Genomic DNA, 18,011 nt, shown 5'->3' with positions numbered 1-18,011 from the left:
TTCCCTTCATTAACTAACATCTTTTACCCATACTATAGACCACATTACAGCTTATTTATGAGTGAGTGCACATCTTGAAAGGTGTAGTCGTGGCTGAGTGGTTAAGGCGATGGACTTGAAATCCATTGGGGTCTCCCTGCGCAGGTTCGAATCCTGCCGACTACGCTTTCCTTTTTATTATGTCATTACATTTTGACGTGGAAACTAATTATGTGGTTCGTAAACATCTGCATATCCGCATAATTGTGTCTTTGCTACTCTTGTGCTAAGTGTGCTGAACCTGTTGTTTGAAGCTTGCATTACTGCTTCCCATGTTGTACTTTGATGTCAGTGCAGCTTAAAAACATCTTTTCACTTCATAAAAACCAAACTGATACTGAAATGCGCATACTCTCATATAAGTGAATTGATTTATCTTCTGCATTTGTTCATATCACTAACACCTGGCAGACATTAAAGCATGGCTGCATATTTATTGGTTAAATAAATATGGAAATATACCAGTTTCAGCTTTATTTTTCTCACAAAACCCATAATAAATATGGATGAATACAGATAAAGTTGACAACAAATTAAATATGGATAAATACAGACGGAAATGTCAAAAAAATAAACACCATAAAACCGGGAGCCCTAAATATAATAGGACCAACTGGGTTTACAAAGAATGAGTCTATTATCTAACAGTACCTCTTCTATGAGGTTGTGTAAAACAAAAGGTACTGCTGAGATTCGAACTCAGGATCTCCTGTTTATTAGACAGGCGCTTTAACCAACTAAGCCACAGCAACTACTCTGTTTCACGACTCACCACTGTACCTTCAGTCCTGGTGTCACTGTGAGGCCCTGCATATTTTTCTGTCTTGAAAGATTTTATATTTTTCAGCTGCTACCGAAAAGAAAATGGAGAAGAAAAATCTGAAATTAAGATGGAAATATTACAAAGAGGGTCATGAAAAACTAATATCATTATACGTACGTATCTGTATTTATTTTCTAAAGTTTTACACTGATGGGCCAGGGGCTCAATGCATTCGTTAAACTAAACCAGATTACAATTATTTAAAGGTCACCAATATACACAAGATCATTCCTGATGTCTACATTACCCATGTGCTCTTTCCTTCACCTCTCGTGACCTCTGGACATCCCACCAAGAAGCAGAGGAACCGCAACTCACGGAGAGAAAGTGTCACCTCAGTGACGCGTCCATGTTCAAACAGCGCTTCACAAAGTGCACTTTGAGAGACCCAAGAAAACTTGACAGAGGCGGGTTTCACAGCAAGGAGGGCTGATAGCCCGCAGTGCCCTTTACATGGCTATAGCAATACTCACCCTGGTCCTGGTCCAAACATCAGCCACCAGAGCTCAGTAAATTACCAGAATAAACAACAACCCTATATGGTGTTTTTATAGCCTTGTTTTTTAATGGATTTCTTTTCTACGTTATGGAAAAGGTGTTGCCCGTACGGAGATCGAACTCACAGCCTTGGTGTTACTAGCACCATGCTCTAACCAACTGACCTAACCGGCCAAAGCATAATGTGATACTAAAGGAGTTCTATTGAAAGTGAAGATGCAGTGACTGTACACAGAGACATTGAATAGACAGACAGACAGGCCATTGCTGACCCATCATAGTTTCAGGCCAAGACATTGAAGCGCTCCAATAATCCTGCACCAATTCGCACACACCGGGGAGCATCACCAAAGAACACAGATAGTATTTAATGAGCTGCACTGAACGTGCTTCAATAACAAGAGCTGCACGACCATCACTCCCCAGAAAAGATGGATTGAAGGCAAGAATCATCCGCAGACCCTCCCATCTGCCACACTCATCCAGAAAGGTACTGGTCTCGGCTTGGTAGCACTCGCATGCTCAATGCTATGCAGGTTCATCTCACACCCGAGCTTAATCCATACCACACACTGTCACTCACTGGGCTCTCAATCCTTAACCCTTCACTTCCTGTACCTTTTTCTCTGTAATCCTTACCCAATCTCTCATACCTGCCCCTCCCTTCACTTTCATAGAACTGGACCCTTGCTGCGCCTTCTTCTGTGATTCTCCAGAGAACACAGTTTATAACCTTATAAAGAAGATTATGTGCTCAATATTGTCTGCGCCTTCCCTTCATTAACTAACATCTTTTACCCATACTATAGACCACATTACAGCTTATTTATGAGTGAGTGCACATCTTGAAAGGTGTAGTCGTGGCCGAGTGGTTAAGGCGATGGACTTGAAATCCATTGGGGTCTCCCTGCGCAGGTTCGAATCCTGCCGACTACGCTTTCCTTTTTATTATGTCATTACATTTTGACGTGGAAACTAATTATGTGGTTCGTAAACATCTGCATATCCGCATAATTGTGTCTTTGCTACTCTTGTGCTAAGTGTGCTGAACCTGTTGTTTGAAGCTTGCATTACTGCTTCCCATGTTGTACTTTGATGGCAGTGCAGCTTAAAAACATCTTTTCACTTCATAAAAACCAAACTGATACTGAAATGAGCATACTCTCATATAAGTGAATTGATTTATCTTCTGCATTTGTTCATATCACTAACACCTGGCAGACATTAACCCCTTGGATGCTCATGACGGAGCGGTTCCGTCATGAGCATCAGTTGGGCTGTGCTCATGACGGAACCGCTCCGTCATGAGGACAGCCCCTGGGGGAAGCGCTGGCACTCCCCCCCTGGGGCATCGATCGTGTCCCCACAGACGGGGATGGCAGCGGAAGAGTTTCCGCTGCCACCCCCGAGCCCCCCCACGCTTCCTGGTGACGTCAGCGCGCACAGCGCGCGCTGGCGTCATCAGGAAGTGCTCGGACGCCTGGAAGCCATTTGCTTCCAGGCGTCCACAGAGGAAGGTGAGTGTTGTTTGCTCCGGTGGGGTGGCGGGGGACTTTTAGAGTGTATTGAGGCATCGGGGGAGAGGAAAGAGTATTTCCTCTCCCCTGATGTCTCAATACAGGGCATTCCTGCTCCACGATCGCGCACAGCGTCGCGATCGTGGAGCAGGGATGCCCCACTAGACACCAGGGATGTGTTTTTTTTTTATTTTGGAAGCGACCCCTTGGGTAAGGGTCGCTTCCTGGTGCCATCTATTATTTGTAGACTTTTCTGCCCCCTCTGGGGGCAGATCATTTTTTTTTTTGCCGTTTCTGCTTCCAGGGGGGGCAGAAAAGCCCACTAGACACCAGGGATAATTGTATTTATGTAGGAAGCGACCCCTTGGGTAAGGGTCGCTTCCTTGGGGCCATTTATTATTTGAAGACTATTCTGCCTCTGGGGGCAGATCGGTGGTTTTTTTTCGCCGTTTCTGCTCCCAGGGGGGGCAGAAAGCCCACTAGACACCAGGGATATTTGTATTTATGTAGGAAGCGACCCCTTGGGCAAGGGTCGCTTCCTTGGGCCCCTAAATATTTGGAAGACTTTTCTGCCCCCTCTGGGGGCAGATCGGTGTCATTTTTTTGCTGTTTCTGCTCCCAGGGGGGGCAGAAAAGCCCACTAGACACCAGGGATCTTATTATTATTGTAGGAAGCGACCCCTTGGGCAAGGGTCGCTTCCTTGGGCCCACACATTTTTGTAAGACTTTTCTGCCCCCTCTGGGGGCAGATCGGTGTTTTATTTTCGCCGTTTCTGCTCCCAGGGGGGGCAGAAAAGCCCACTAGACACCAGGGATATCAGTATTTACGTAGGAAGCGGCCCCTTGGGCAAGGGTCGCTTCCTAGGGCCCCTAAATATTTGGAAGACTTTTCTGCCCCCTCTGGGGGCAGATAGGTGTTATTTTTTCGCCATTTCTGCTCCTGGGGGGGGGGGCAGAAAAGCCCACTAGACACCAGGGATATAAATATTATTGTAGGAAGCGACCCCTTGGGCAGATCGGTTTTATTTTTTCGCCGTTTCTGCCCCCACGGGGGGCAGAAAAGCCCACTAGACCCCAGGGAATTAGTTCAAATAAAAATAGAAGTGACCCCTCGCTTCCAGGGTGCAATTTGTTTTCTGCCCCACCTGGCACACAACCCGATTGACCATTTGGGTAGTGACATAGCATGTTATAATGTTTAGTGTTATATTTTTTGTGAATTCCAATTGTAATGTTTTTTTCTTGTTTACTTTTTTGTTCTAGGTGAAGGCTTTTCTTCTTTTCACGTTGCCGTTTTGTGGCTGGTGGTTCTGCTGTTTGTGTAGTTTGGTAAGAGACTTATTTTTGTACAATGTAAATGTGTTTGATTTCTCTGCCTGGTTTTTTTTTTTGCAAATGGTGTAATAATAGCAGTATGTTTGGTTTTTGAGTGTCAAAAACTTTTTGCATTGGTGCTCGATGTGTATTTTGTTGTCTTGTGAGTAATTTGTTTTTTTTTCTTCTTTCTAGTTTGATATCGTTGGTTTTTGCTGTGTCACTGCAGAGTTTGTTTCTGGTGAGTGCAGCTGTCTCTTGTAATTGGATTGTATAGTTTTTGAGTACATTGATCTTTGTGATAAAGGTACACATTTCTTTACTTACTTGGTGTGCACATTGTTGGTTGTTGTTGACTTGTTTGTGCAGTCTTCTATCTTAGTAAGTATAATGGCTAGCCGCAGGATTACTGCTCAGCAGGTTGTTGGTTTGCTGTTTGAGTCTTCCTCTGATATTGGTTCAGAGACTGACTCTGCATCTGAGGGAGAGGAGGCAGGGGACGATTCTGGCAGTGAGTTTTCTCTCCGTATGGGGTCATCGGATGATGAAGATACTCTTAGTGCGGATGAAGTGCCTGTGTTAGAGGAGGAGACTGATGTGCCGATAGTGCGGCAAGAGGCATCTGGGCTGCAGCCTGCGGCTGCAAGGCTTCCCGTTGGTGTAGTGCGACAAGAGGCTTCTGGGTTGCAGCCTGCGGCTGCAAGGCTTCCCGTTGGTGTAGTGCGGCAAGAGACATCTGGGCTGCAGGCTGGGGCTGCAAGGCTTCCCGTTGAAAGTGATGACCTCTGGGTTGCCCCTGGCATGGTGCAGCCGGAATTGCCAGAGTTTACTGGTGTTCCAGGGTCTAGAGTGAATACTGAGAACTTTTTGCCTGTAAATTTTTTTCAGTTGTTTATGGACGATGTGTTTTTGGCAGAGATTGTTGAGCAGACTAATTTGTATGCCGAACAGTTTTTGAGGGACAACAGTGCCAGTCTTAAGCCACACTCTAGAGCTACCCGGTGGACTCCCACAAATGTTGAAGAGATGAAGAAGTTCTTGGGTTTAACTTTTTTGATGGGCTTGCTAAGGAAGCCATCAATGGCTTCATATTGGTCTAGCAGTCCCTTGATGGCAACGTCTATTTTTCCGGCAGTCATGACTCGTGACAGGTATTTGCTTCTGCTTCGGATGATGCACTTTGTTGATAATGGTTTAGCGTTGCCACGAGATCACCCTGATTGTGACCGTCTTTTTAAGATTAGGCCTGTCCTTGATCACTTTGTTGATCGATTTTCTGAGATTTATGCCACTGGTAGAGAAATTGCAGTGGATGAGTCTTTGGTGTTGTTCAAGGGCCGCTTGGTTTTTAGGCAATACATTCCTAGTAAGAGGGCACGCTATGGAATAAAGCTGTATATGCTGTGTGACAGTAGGACTGGATATGTCTCTAATTTCAGGGTGTACACCGGTAAGGAATCTAGGTTTAACCTCCCTGGTTGTCCATCCACTTTTGGAGTGACTGAGAAAATTGTTTGGGAACTTGGTAGAGGATTTTTTAACAAAGGCCACCATTTATATGTAGATAACTTCTACACTGGTGTGCGGTTGTTCAGGGAATTGGCCAAAGTGGACACTTTTGCTTGTGGCACAATCCGCTCTAACCGTAAAGGTTTCCCGAAAGAACTTGTTTGTCAAAAGCTTGTGCGGGGACAGTGCAGTGCGTTGCGTTGCCAGGAGCTTCTTGCTGAGAAGTTTACAGACAGGAGAGATGTCTACATGCTGACTTCCATCCATGATGAAAGCACTGCACCTGTGACTGTTTGGGGTCAGGTCGCTGAAGTGCGCAAACCTGTGTGCATTTTAGACTATAATAGGCACATGGGTGGTGTTGACAGAGTAGATCAGAGGTTGGAACCTTACACTGCTCTTCGTAAGGCTTACATTTGGTACAAGAAGTTGGCTATCCATCTTTTCCACTTGGCAATGTTTAATGCTTTTGTTGTGTTCCAGGATTCTTGCCCTGAGTCAAAGATGACTTTTGCTAAGTTTCAGGAGTCTGTAATAGGCAGCCTTGTTGTAGTGGAAAAGGCAAGTGTTCCTAGAGTTGGAGTGGTGGAGGATGTTGCTAGATTGAAAGAACGCCACTTTCCAGATCACATTCCTCCCACACCCGCAAAAGATTTTCCCAGTAGGAGATGTAGAGTCTGTTGGCGAAGAGGTTTGCGGAAGGAGAGTCGTATGTACTGCCCCGATTGTCCCTCTCATCCTGCACTGTGTCTCCCTGCTTGTTTCAGAGCGTACCACACGCGAAAAAATTTCTGGGAACATTCATGAGTGGTAAAGTGAACTGCCTGGTCTGTATTCTTTGGAAAATATGATTCTGTTTCAAGGTTGGTGTTAGTGCAATGTATTTAGTTGCTGATTTTCTGTTAGAAGATTTGTATCTATTTGCAATTTGTTTGTGTTTTTATTTTTTTCTAAAAAAATCCTAAATGTGATGGCGGTGTGTGTAGGCTTGCGCTTGGCTGTTGGTGTGTGTGGACTGGCACTTGGTTGGTGGTGTGCGTGGAATGGTGCTTGGCTGACGGTGTGCGTGGACTGGCGGTGTGCATGGACTGGCGGTGTGCGTGGACTGGTGCGTGGCTGGTGGTGTGCGTGGAATGGTGCTTGGCTGGCGGTGTGCGTGGAATGGTGCTTGGCTGGCGGTGTGCGTGGAATGGTGCTTGGCTGGCGGTGTGCGTGGACTGGTACTTAGCTGGCGGTGTGTGTGGACTGGTGGTGTGTGCGGACTGGTGTTTGGCTGGTGGTGTCTGTGGACTGGAGCTTGGCTGGTGGTGTCCGTGGACTGGAGAGCTTGGCTAGTGGTGTGCGTGGACTGGAGCTTGACTGGCGGTGTGCGTGGAATGGTGCTTGGCTGGCGGTGTGCGTGGACTGGTACTTGGCTGGCGGTGTGCGTGGACTGGTGGTGTGTGCGGACTGGTGCTTGGCTGGTGGTGTCCGTGGACTGGAGCTTGGCTGGCGGTGTAGGTGGATTGGCGATTGGCTGCCGGTGTGCCTGGACTGGCGCTTGGCTGGCGGTGTGCCTGGACTGGCGCATGGCTAGCGGTGTACGTGGACTGGCGTTTGGCTAGCGGTGTGTGTCGACTGGTGCTCGGCTGGCTGTGTGTGAGTAGTGACTTTCTGCTGGTCACTACACACACTGCTAGCTGAGTGCCACTCCACGCAATCCTTCAGCCTGTGTAGTTGCTGTATCTGGATTGTGGGCGTGTGAAAGTGATGGGCCCTTGAATGGCGCTGTGTGCTGGTGTGGGTTTTGTTATGTGATGGGCCCGCGGCTGGCGGTGTGAATGGTTTTGTATGTCTCACACGTATGAAAGGTGTATGAATGGCCTGTAAAGAGGTTGGTGCCTTGTCGTGGCTTTACAGCTCACGAGCTGTGAGTCAATGGTTCAGTTTCTCGCCCCTTCAATTATTACCAGTGCATTTCATGTTTTGTGAAATCACTTGCTAATACAATTTTATCTACTGAACCATCACTCACCCTCGTGTCAAATCCAACCAGTATGTGTGTGTGCTTGCGGGTTAGATGGCTGTGCAGTAATATTTGTCTTTCTGAAGCAGGGTGTACCTTGTCCCTTTTTGGTGATTTTTGTACTGTGTTGCTTTTGTACCTGGTGGTGCGAATGGTCTTGTTTGTATCACGTATGAAAGATGTGTGAATGGCCTGTAAAGTGGTTGGTGCCTTGACGTGGCTTTACAGCTCACGAGCTGCGAGTCATTGGTTTGGTTTTTTGTGAATTTAATTATTGACAGTGCATTTCATTTTTGTGAAATCTCTTGTTAATAAAATTTAATACACTGAACCATGACTCGCCCTCGTGCCAAATCCAACCAGTATGTGTGTGTGTTTGAGGAATAGATGGTTGTGCAGGAATCTTTGTCTTTAGTTTCTCTGCCAAGGTACACTTTCCATGTAAGAATAACCCACCAACTGTAGATATTGTCGAAAACCCTTGGGAGTTCATGGTGATGTCTCTCTAGTGAATTGAAAAATATTTTTTATCCCCATTGTCCTGTAAACCTCAAACTGTCTGCCACATTTTCTTTGCAGTATTATTCCAAAATTCTCACGCTGTAGTAACAATAGTTAATCTGGTTTTGCAAGGGGGGTTACTTTGTTTTTTTGCCCGGTGCTCGGCGGCCATCTAGGGAAACCTACCAAACCCACAAATTTTTGAAAACTAGACACCCGGCGGCTTCCAGGGAGGTATGGCTTGCGTGGATCCCCCAACGTTTCCTTACCCAGAATCCCCTGCAAACCTCAATTTTTGCTCAAAAAATCACTTTTTTCACACATTTTGGGGTGGGAAAGTAGTGGCATCACCGGGCTCACACAAATTTACCACCACCCAGCGTTCCCCTAGGTCTCCCGGTAAAAATGGTGCCTCACTTGTGTGGGAGGCCCAAGTACCCGCGGCAGGCAAGGGCCCAAAACGTAGTGAGGCGACATCAAAATGGCCTATCGGCAAACCACCTGGTTTTGCAAGGGGGGTCACTTTGGTTTTTGGCCCGGTGCTCGGCGGCCATCTAGGGAAACCTACCAAACCTACACATTTCTGAAAACTAGACACCCGGCGGCTTCCAGGGAGGTATGGCTTGCGTGGATCCCCCAACCTTTCCTTACCCAGAATCCCCTTCAAACCTCAATTTTTGCTCAAAAAATCACTTTTTTCACACATTTTGGGGTGGGAAAGTAGTGGCATCACCGGGCTCACACAAATTTACCACCACCCAGCGTTCCCCCAGGTCTCCAGGTAAAAATGGTGCCTCACTTGTGTGGGAGGCCCAAGTACCCGCGGCAGGCAAGGGCCCAAAACGTAGTGAGGCGACATCAAAATGGCCTATCGCCAAACCACCTGGTTTTGCAAGGGGGGTCACTTTGGTTTTTGGCCCGGTGCGCGGCGGCCATCTAGGGAAACCTACCAAACCCATGCATTTCTGAAAACTAGACACCCGGCGGCTTCCAGGGAGGTATGGCTTGCGTGGATCCCCCAACGTTTCCTTACCCAGAATCCCCTGCAAACCTACATTTTTGCTCAAAAAATCACTTTTTTCACACATTTTGGGGTGGGAAAGTAGTGGCATCACCGGGCTCACACAAATTTACCACCACCCAGCGTTCCCCCAGGTCTCCCGGTAAAAATGGTGCCTCACTTGTGTGGGAGGCCCAAGTACCCGCGGCAGGCAAGGGCCCAAAACGTAGTGAGGCGACATCAAAATGGCCTATCGCCAAACCACCTGGTTTTGCAAGGGGGGTCACTTTGGTTTTAGGCCCGGTGCGCGGCGGCCATCTAGGGAAACCTACCAAACCCACGCATTTCTGAAAACTAGACACCCGGCGGCTTCCAGGGAGGTATGGCTTGCGTGGATCCCCCAACGTTTCCTTACCCAGAATCCCCTGCAAACCTCAATTTTTGCTCACAAAATCACTTTTTTCACACATTTTGGGGTGGGAAAGTAGTGGCATCACCGGGCTCACACAAATTTACCACCACCCAGCGTTCCCCCAGGTCTCCCGGTAAAAATGGTGCCTCACTTGTGTGGGAGGCCCAAGTACCCGCGGCAGGCAAGGGCCCAAAACGTAGTGAGGCGACATCAAAATGGCCTATCGCCAAACCACCTGGTTTTGCAAGGGGGGTCACTTTGGTTTTTGGCCCGGTGCGCGGCGGCCATACAGGGAAACCTACCAAACCCACGCATTTCTGAAAACTAGACACCCGGCGGCTTCCTGGGAGGTATGGCTTGCGTGGATCCCCCAACGTTTCCTTACCCAGAATCCCCTGCAAACCTCAATTTTTGCTCAAAAAATCACTTTTTTCACACATTTTGGGGTGGGAAAGTAGTGGCATCACCGGGCTCACACAAATTTACCACCACCTAGCGTTCCCCCAGGTCTCCCGGTAAAAATGGTGCCTCACTTGTGTGGGAGGCCCAAGTACCCGCGGCAGGCAAGGGCCCAAAACGTAGTGAGGCGACATCAAAATGGCCTATCGCCAAACCACCTGGTTTTGCAAGGGGGGTCACTTTGGTTTTTGGCCCGGTGCGCGGCGGCCATCTAGGGAAACCTACCAAACCCACGCATTTCTGAAAACTAGACACCCGGTGGCTTCCAGGGAGGTATGGCTTGCGTGGATCCCCCAACGTTTCCTTACCCAGAATCCCCTGCAAACCTCAATTTTGGCTCAAAAAAACATTTTTTTCACACATTTTGGGGTGGGAAAGTAGTGGCATCACCGGGCTCACACAAATTTACCACCACCCAGCGTTCCCCCAGGTCTCCCGGTAAAAATGGTGCCTCACTTGTGTGGGAGGCCCAAGTACCCGCGGCAGGCAAGGGCCCAAAACGTAGTGAGGCGACATCAAAATGGCCTATCGCCAAACCACCTGGTTTTGCAAGAGGGGGTCACTTTGGTTTTTGGCCCGGTGCGCGGCGGCCATATAGGGAAACCTACCAAACCCACGCATTTCTGAAAACTAGACACCCGGCGGCTTCCAGGGAGGTATGGCTTGCGTGGATCCCCCAACGTTTCCTTACCCAGAATCCCCTGCAAACCTCAATTGTTGCTCAAAAAATCACTTTTTTCACACATTTTTGGGTGGGAAAGTAGTGGCATCACCGGGCTCACACAAATTTACCACCACCCAGCGTTCCCCCAGGTCTCCCGGTAAAAATGGTGCCTCACTTGTGTGGGAGGCCCAAGTACCCGCGGCAGGCAAGGGCCCAAAACGTAGTGAGGCGACATCAAAATGGCCTATCGCCAAACCACCTGGTTTTGCAAGGGGGGTCACTTTGGTTTTTGGCCCGGTGCGCGGCGGCCATCTAGGGAAACCTACCAAACCCACGCATTTCTGAAAACTAGACACCCGGCGGCTTCCAGGGAGGTATGGCTTGCGTGGATCCCCCAACGTTTCCTTACCCAGAATCCCCTGCAAACCTCAATTTTTGCTCAAAAAATCACTTTTTTCACACATTTTGGGGTAGGAAAGTAGTGGCATCACCGGGCTCACACAAATTTACCACCACCTAGCGTTCCCCCAGGTCTCCCGGTAAAAATGGTGCCTCACTTGTGTGGGAGGCCCAAGTACCCGCGGTAGGCAAGGGCCCAAAACATAGTGAGGCGACATCAAAATGGCCTATCGCCAAACCACCTGGTTTTGCAAGGGGGGTCACTTTGGTTTTTGGCCCGGTGCGCGGCGGCCATCTAGGGAAACCTACCAAACCCACGCATTTCTGAAAACTAGACACCCGGTGGCTTCCAGGGAGGTATGGCTTGCGTAGATCCCCCAACGTTTCCTTACCCAGAATCCCCTGCAAACCGCAATTTTGGCTCAAAAAATCACTTTTTTCACAAATTTTGGGGTGGGAAAGTAGTGGCATCACCGGGCTCACACAAATTTACCACCACCCAGCGTTCCCCCAGGTCTCCCGGTAAAAATGGAGCCTCACTTGTGTGGGAGGCCCAAGTACCCGCGGCAGGCAAGGGCCCAAAACGTAGTGAGGCGACATCAAAATGGCCTATCGCCAAACCACCTGGTTTTGCAAGGGAGGTCACTTTGGTTTTTGGCCCGGTGCGCGGCGGCCATCTATGGAAACCTACCAAACCCATGCATTTCTGAAAACTAGACACCCGGCGGCTTCCAGGGAGGTATGGCTTGCGTGGATCCCCCAACGTTTCCTTACCCAGAATCCCCTGCAAACCTCAATTTTTGCTCAAAAAATCACTTTTTTCGCACATTTTGGGGTGGGAAAGTAGTGGCATCACCGTGCTCACACAAATTTACCACCACCCAGCATTCCCCCAGGTCTCCCGGTAAAAATGGTGCCTCACTTGTGTGGGAGGCCCAAGTACCCGCGGCAGGCAAGGGCCCAAAACGTAGTGAGGCGACATCAAAATGGCCTATCGCCAAACCACCTGGTTTTGCAAGGGGGGTCACTTTGGTTTTTGGCCCGGTGCGCGGTGGCCATCTAGGGAAACCTACCAAACCCACGCATTTCTAAAAACTAGACACCCGGCGGCTTCCAGGGAGGTATGGCTTGCGTGGATCCCCCAACGTTTCCTTACCCAGAATCCCCTGCAAACCTCAATTTTTGCTCAAAAAATCACTTTTTTCACACATTTTGGGGTGGGAAAGTAGTGGCATCACCGGGCTCACACAAATTTACCACCACCCAGCATTCCCCCAGGTCTCCCGGTAAAAATGGTGCCTCACTTGTGTGGGAGGCCCAAGTACCCGCGGCAGGCAAGGGCCCAAAACGTAGTGAGGCGACATCAAAATGGCCTATCGCAAAACCACCTGGTTTTGCAAGGGGGGTCGCTTTGGTTTTTGGCCCGGTGCGCGGCGGCCATCTAGGAAAACCTACCAAACCCACGCATTTCTGAAAACTAGACACCCGGCGGCTTCCAGGGAGGTATGGCTTGCGTGGATCCCCCAACATTTCCTTACCCAGAATCCCCTGCAAACCTCAATTTTTGCTAAAAAAATCACTTTTTTCACACATTTTGGGGTGGGAAAGTAGTGGCATCACCGGGCTCACACAAATTTACCACCACCCAAAGAATGAGTCTATTATCTAACAGTACCTCTTCTATGAGGTTGTGTAAAACAAAAGGTACTGCTGAGATTCGAACTCAGGATCTCCTGTTTACTAGACAGGCGCTTTAACCAACTAAGCCACAGCACCTACTCTTTTTCACGACTCACCACTGTGCCTTCTGTCCTGGTGTCACTGTGAGGCCCTGCATATTTTTCTGTCTTGAAAGATTTGATATTTTTCAGCTGCTACCGAAAAGAAAATGGAGAAGAAAAATCTGATATTAAGATGGAAATATTACAAAGAGGGTCATGAAAAACTAATATCATTATACGTATGTATCTGTATTTATTTTCTAAAGTTTTACACTGATGGGCCAGGGGCTCAATGCATTCGTTAAACTAAACCAGATTACAATTATTTAAAGGTCACCAATATACACAAGATCATTCCTGATGCCTACATTACCCATGTGCTCTTTCCTTCACCTCTCGTGACCTCTGGACATCCCACCAAGAAGCAGAGGAACCGCAACTCACGGAGAGAAAGTGTCACCTCAGTGACGCGTCCATGTTCAAACAGCGCTTCACAAAGTGCACTTGGAGAGACCCAAGAAAACTTGGCAGAGGCGGGTTTCACAGCAAGGAGGGCTGATAGCCCGCAGTGCCCTTTACATGGCTATAGCAATACTCACCCTGGTCCTGGTCCAAACATCAGCCACCAGAGCTCAGTAAATTACCAGAATAAACCACAACCCTATATGGTGTTTTTATAGCCTTGTTTTTTAATGGATTTCTTTTCTACTTTATGGAAAAGGAGTTGCCCGTACGGAGATCGAACTCACAGCCTTGGTGTTATTAGCACCATGCTCTAACCAACTGACCTAACCGGCCAAAGCATAATGTGATACTAAAGGAGTTCTATTGACACTGAAGAGAAAGTGACTGTACACAGAGACATTGAATAGACAGACAGACAGGCCATTGCTGACCCATCATAGTTTCAGGCCAAGACATTGAAGCGCTCCAATAATCCTGCACCAATTCGCACACACCGGGGAGCATCACCAAAGAACACAGATAGTATTTAATGAGCTGCACTGAACGTGCTTCAATAACAAGAGCTGCACGACAATCACTCCCCAGAAAAGATGGATTGAAGGCAAGAATCATCCGCAGACCCTCCCATCTGCCACACTCATCCAGAAAGGTACTGGTCTCGGCTTGGTAGCACTCGCATGCTCAATGCTATGCAGGTTCATCTCACACCCGAGCTTAATCCATACCACACACTGTCACTCACTGGGCTCTCAATCCTTAACCCTTCACTTCCTGTACCTTTTTCTCTGTACTCCTTACCCAATCTCTCATACCTGCCCCTCCCTTCACTTTCATAGAACTGGACCCTTGCTGCGCCTTCTTCTGTGATTCTCCAGAGAACACAGTTTATAACCTTATAAAGAAGATTATGTGCTCAATATTGTCTGCGCCTTCCCTTCATTAACTAACATCTTTTACCCATACTATAGACCACATTACAGCTTATTTATGAGTGAGTGCACATCTTTAAAAGTGTAGTCGTGGCCGAGTGGTTAAGGCAATGGATTTGAAATGCATTGGGGTCTCCCCGCGCAGGTTCGAATCCTGCCGACTACGCTTTCCTTTTTATTATGTCATTACATTTTGACGTGGAAACTAATTATGTGGTTCGTAAACATCTGCATATCCGCATAATTGTGTCTTTGCTACTCTTGTGCTGAGTGTGCTGCACCTGTTGTTTGAAGCTTGCATTACTACTTCCCATGTTGTACTTTGATGGCAGTGCAGCTTAAAAACATCTTTTCACTTCATAAAAACCAAACTGATACTGAAATGCGCATACTCTCATATAAGTGAATTGATTTATCTTCTGCATTTGTTCATATCACTAACACCTGGCAGACATTAAAGCATGGCTGCATATTTATTGGTTAAATAAATATGGAAATATACCAGTTTCAGCTTTATTTTTCTCACAAAACCCATAATAAATATGGATGAATACAGATAAAGTTGACAACAAATTAAATATGGATAAATACAGACGGAAATGTCAAAAAAATAAACACCATGAAACCGGGAGCCCTAAATATAATAGGACCAACTGGGTTTACAAAGAATGAGTCTATTATCTAACAGTACCTCTTCTATGAGGTTGTGTAAAACAAAAGGTACTGCTGAGATTCGAACTCAGGATCTCCTGTTTACTAGACAGGCGCTTTAACCAACTAAGCCACAGCACCTACTCTGTTTAACGATTCACCACTGTACCTTCTGTCCTGGTGTCACTGTGAGGCCCTGCATATTTTTCTGTCTTGAAAGATTTGATATTTTTCAGCTGCTAAAAAAAAAAAAATGGAGAAGAAAAATCTGATATTAAGATGGAAATATTACAAAGAGGGTCATGAAAAACTAATATCATTATACGTACGTATCTGTATTTATATTCTAAAGTTTTACACTGATGGGCCAGGGGCTCAATGCATTCGTTAAACTAAACCAGATTACAATGATTTAAAGGTCACCAATATACACAAGATCATTAGCTGATGCCTACATTACCCATGTGCTCTTTCCTTCACCTCTCGTGACCTCTGGACATCCCACCAAGAAGCAGAGGAACCGCAACTCACGGAGAGAAAGTGTCACCTCAGTGACACGTCCATGTTCAAACAGCGCTTCACAAAGTGCACTTTGAGAGACCCAAGAAAACTTGGCAGAGGCGGGTATCACAGCAAGGAGGGCTGATAGCCCGCAGTGCCCTTTACATGGCTATAGCAATACTCACCCTGGTCCTGGTCCAAACATCAGCCACCAGAGCTCAGTAAATTACCAGAATAAACAACAACCCTATATGGTGTTTTTATAGCCTTGTTTTTTAATGCATGTCTTTTCTACTTTATGGAAAAGGTGTTGCCCGTACGGAGATTGAACTCACAGCCTTGGTGTTAGTAGCACCATGCTCTAACCAACTGACCTAACCGGCCAAAGCATAATATTATACTAAAGGAGTTCTATTGAAACTGAAGAGGCAGTGACTGTACACAGAGACATTGAATAGACAGACAGACAGGCCATTGCTGACCCATCATAGTTTCAGGCCAAGACATTGAAGCGCTCCAATAATCCTGCACCAATTCGCAAACACCGGGGAGCATCACCAAAGAACACAGATAGTATTTAATGAGCTGCACTGAACGTGCTTCAATAACAAGAGCTGCACGACCATCACTCCCCAGAAAAGATGGATTGAAGGCAAGAATCCTCCGCAGACCCTCCCATCTGCCACACTCATCCAGAAAGGTACTGGTCTCGGCTTGGTAGCACTCGCATGCTCAATGCTATGCAGGTTCATCTCACACCTGAGCTTAATCTATACCACACATTGTCACTCACTGGGCTCTCAATCCTTAACCCTTCACTTCCTGTACCTTTTTCTCTGTACTCCTTACCCAATCTCTCATACCTGCCCCTCCCTTCACTTTCATAGAACTGGACCCTTGCTGCACCTTCTTCTGTGATTCTCCAGAGAACACAGTTTATAACCTTCTAAAGAAGATTATGTGCTCAATATTGTCTGCGCCTACCCTTCATTAACTATCATCTTTTACCCATACTATAGACCACATTACAGCTTATTTATGAGTGAGTGCACATCTTGAAAGGTGTAGTCGTGGCCGAGTGGTTAAGGCGATGGACTTGAAATCTATTGGTGTCTCCCCGCGCAGTTTCGAATTCTGCCGACTACGCTTTCCTTTTTAATCATGTCATTAAATTTTGACGTGGAAACTAATTATGTGGTTCGTAAACATCTGCATATCCGCATAATTGTGTCTTTGCTACTCTTGTGCTAAGTGTGCTGCACCTGTTGTTTGAAGCTTGCATTACTGCTTCCCATGTTGTACTTTGATGGCAGTGCAGCTTAAAAACATCTTTTCACAAAACCAAACTGATACTGAAATGCGCATACTCTCATATAAGTGAATTGATTTATCTTCTGCATTTGTTCATTTCACTAACACCTGGCAGACATTAAAGCATGGCTGCATATTTATTGGTTAAATAAATATGTAAATATACCAGTTTCAGCTTTATTTTTCTCACAAAACCCACCATAAATATGGATGAATACAGATAAAGTTGACAACAAATTAAATATGGATAAATGGGGGAGGAGCCTAGCGCGCAACCAAGATGGCCGCGTAGGTGCGAGGCTCCCGAGGACCTCCGCAACCTCCTACGTTTATCCTGTCTTCATCCTGCCTCGGTTGAGGGGACTGTGTCGGTGAGCCTGAGCCGAGGTGGTACCCGTTCCCTGTTCTCGAATCGGACTTCGGGGGCCGGAGTGAGCACCGATTGAAGTTTGCGGCCTACTTCTCGCCGGACCCCGGATTCGCGCTGGGGGGTGACCCAGTGGCAAAGTGAACAACAACGGCGGGCTGGGCCTGGCGAGTCGCGTACCCCGCACTTTCGCTTTCACTTTCGCACCCCCTTGCCGTCTTTGCAAGTGAGATCGCGGAGCTCTTTGTGTTGGGGTGGCCTCGCTGGGAGACCCTGCCTGCCTGCCTGCTGTGACCCACCCCGCCGACTTGGGGTGGCCCCCCGGAGCTCGTGGCCTTGATTGCCTGCCCTCAACGGCGTAGTTGGTGCGGGTGGGAGACCCGCGGCGATGGCCACGAAACAAGATGGAGATCGGTTGAAGACCAAGTCGACCCGGCGTGGCGCCGTACATCAGGCCAACATTATGGACCGCTATTCCCTCCAGAAGGGATCTCCCGGCGGACCGCACAAGTCCTCTGAGTGCCCCCCTGATGCCCCGGATTTGCCCACGGATCTGACTCTGCAAGACGTCATGGGCGCCATTGCTGAGATGAAGGCCTCGGTGGGCCAGCGGTTCGACACCTTGGCGCATAAGATCGACGCGGTCCTCGTGGATGTCAGCCTGGTGAGGGCTGATCTCTCCAGGACCAACGACCGGGTCGATTCTTTGGCCCAAACCGCGTCGGGCCTCACGACTGAGGTGGCGGCCCTCCAAACGGAAGTGCACCGACTTCGTCAGGCGAGTGCGCTTATGGATCGGCGCCTGGAGGATTCCGAGAGTCGGGCCCGGAGGAATAACATCCGCATCATCGGAGTGCCCGAGGGACGGGAGGAGGCGGCGGCAGATCTCTTTGTAGAGGACCTGATCGCTACCCATCTCCAGCCTC

At 47.9% G+C, this 18,011-nt stretch overlaps 6 non-coding genes across 6 annotated transcripts; 4 read left to right on the top strand and 2 right to left on the bottom strand.

Annotated features, from left to right (window-relative positions):
- Positions 1-83: 83 nt before the first annotated feature.
- On the top strand, positions 84-165 carry TRNAS-UGA (transfer RNA serine (anticodon UGA)). Its single transcript has one exon. It is a non-coding gene; the product is annotated as a tRNA-Ser (tRNA).
- A 2,049-nt stretch (positions 166-2,214) lies between these two features.
- On the top strand, positions 2,215-2,296 carry TRNAS-UGA (transfer RNA serine (anticodon UGA)). Its single transcript has one exon. It is a non-coding gene; the product is annotated as a tRNA-Ser (tRNA).
- Positions 2,297-12,842: 10,546 nt separating this feature from the next.
- On the bottom strand, positions 12,843-12,916 carry TRNAT-AGU (transfer RNA threonine (anticodon AGU)). The gene has a single exon. It is a non-coding gene; the product is annotated as a tRNA-Thr (tRNA).
- A 1,423-nt stretch (positions 12,917-14,339) lies between these two features.
- TRNAS-UGA (transfer RNA serine (anticodon UGA)) lies at positions 14,340-14,421 on the top strand. Its single transcript has one exon. It is a non-coding gene; the product is annotated as a tRNA-Ser (tRNA).
- Positions 14,422-14,973: 552 nt separating this feature from the next.
- On the bottom strand, positions 14,974-15,047 carry TRNAT-AGU (transfer RNA threonine (anticodon AGU)). The gene has a single exon. It is a non-coding gene; the product is annotated as a tRNA-Thr (tRNA).
- Positions 15,048-16,471: 1,424 nt separating this feature from the next.
- TRNAS-UGA (transfer RNA serine (anticodon UGA)) lies at positions 16,472-16,553 on the top strand. The gene has a single exon. It is a non-coding gene; the product is annotated as a tRNA-Ser (tRNA).
- Positions 16,554-18,011: the final 1,458 nt, after the last annotated feature.

This window comes from Triturus cristatus, chromosome 4_2 (genome assembly GCF_964204655.1).
Source record: "Triturus cristatus chromosome 4_2, aTriCri1.1, whole genome shotgun sequence".
In the NCBI taxonomy this organism is placed as follows: Eukaryota; Metazoa; Chordata; class Amphibia; order Caudata; family Salamandridae; genus Triturus; species Triturus cristatus.
Note: the sequence above shows the minus strand (reverse complement) of the source record. Positions and strands in the feature narration are given on the sequence as shown.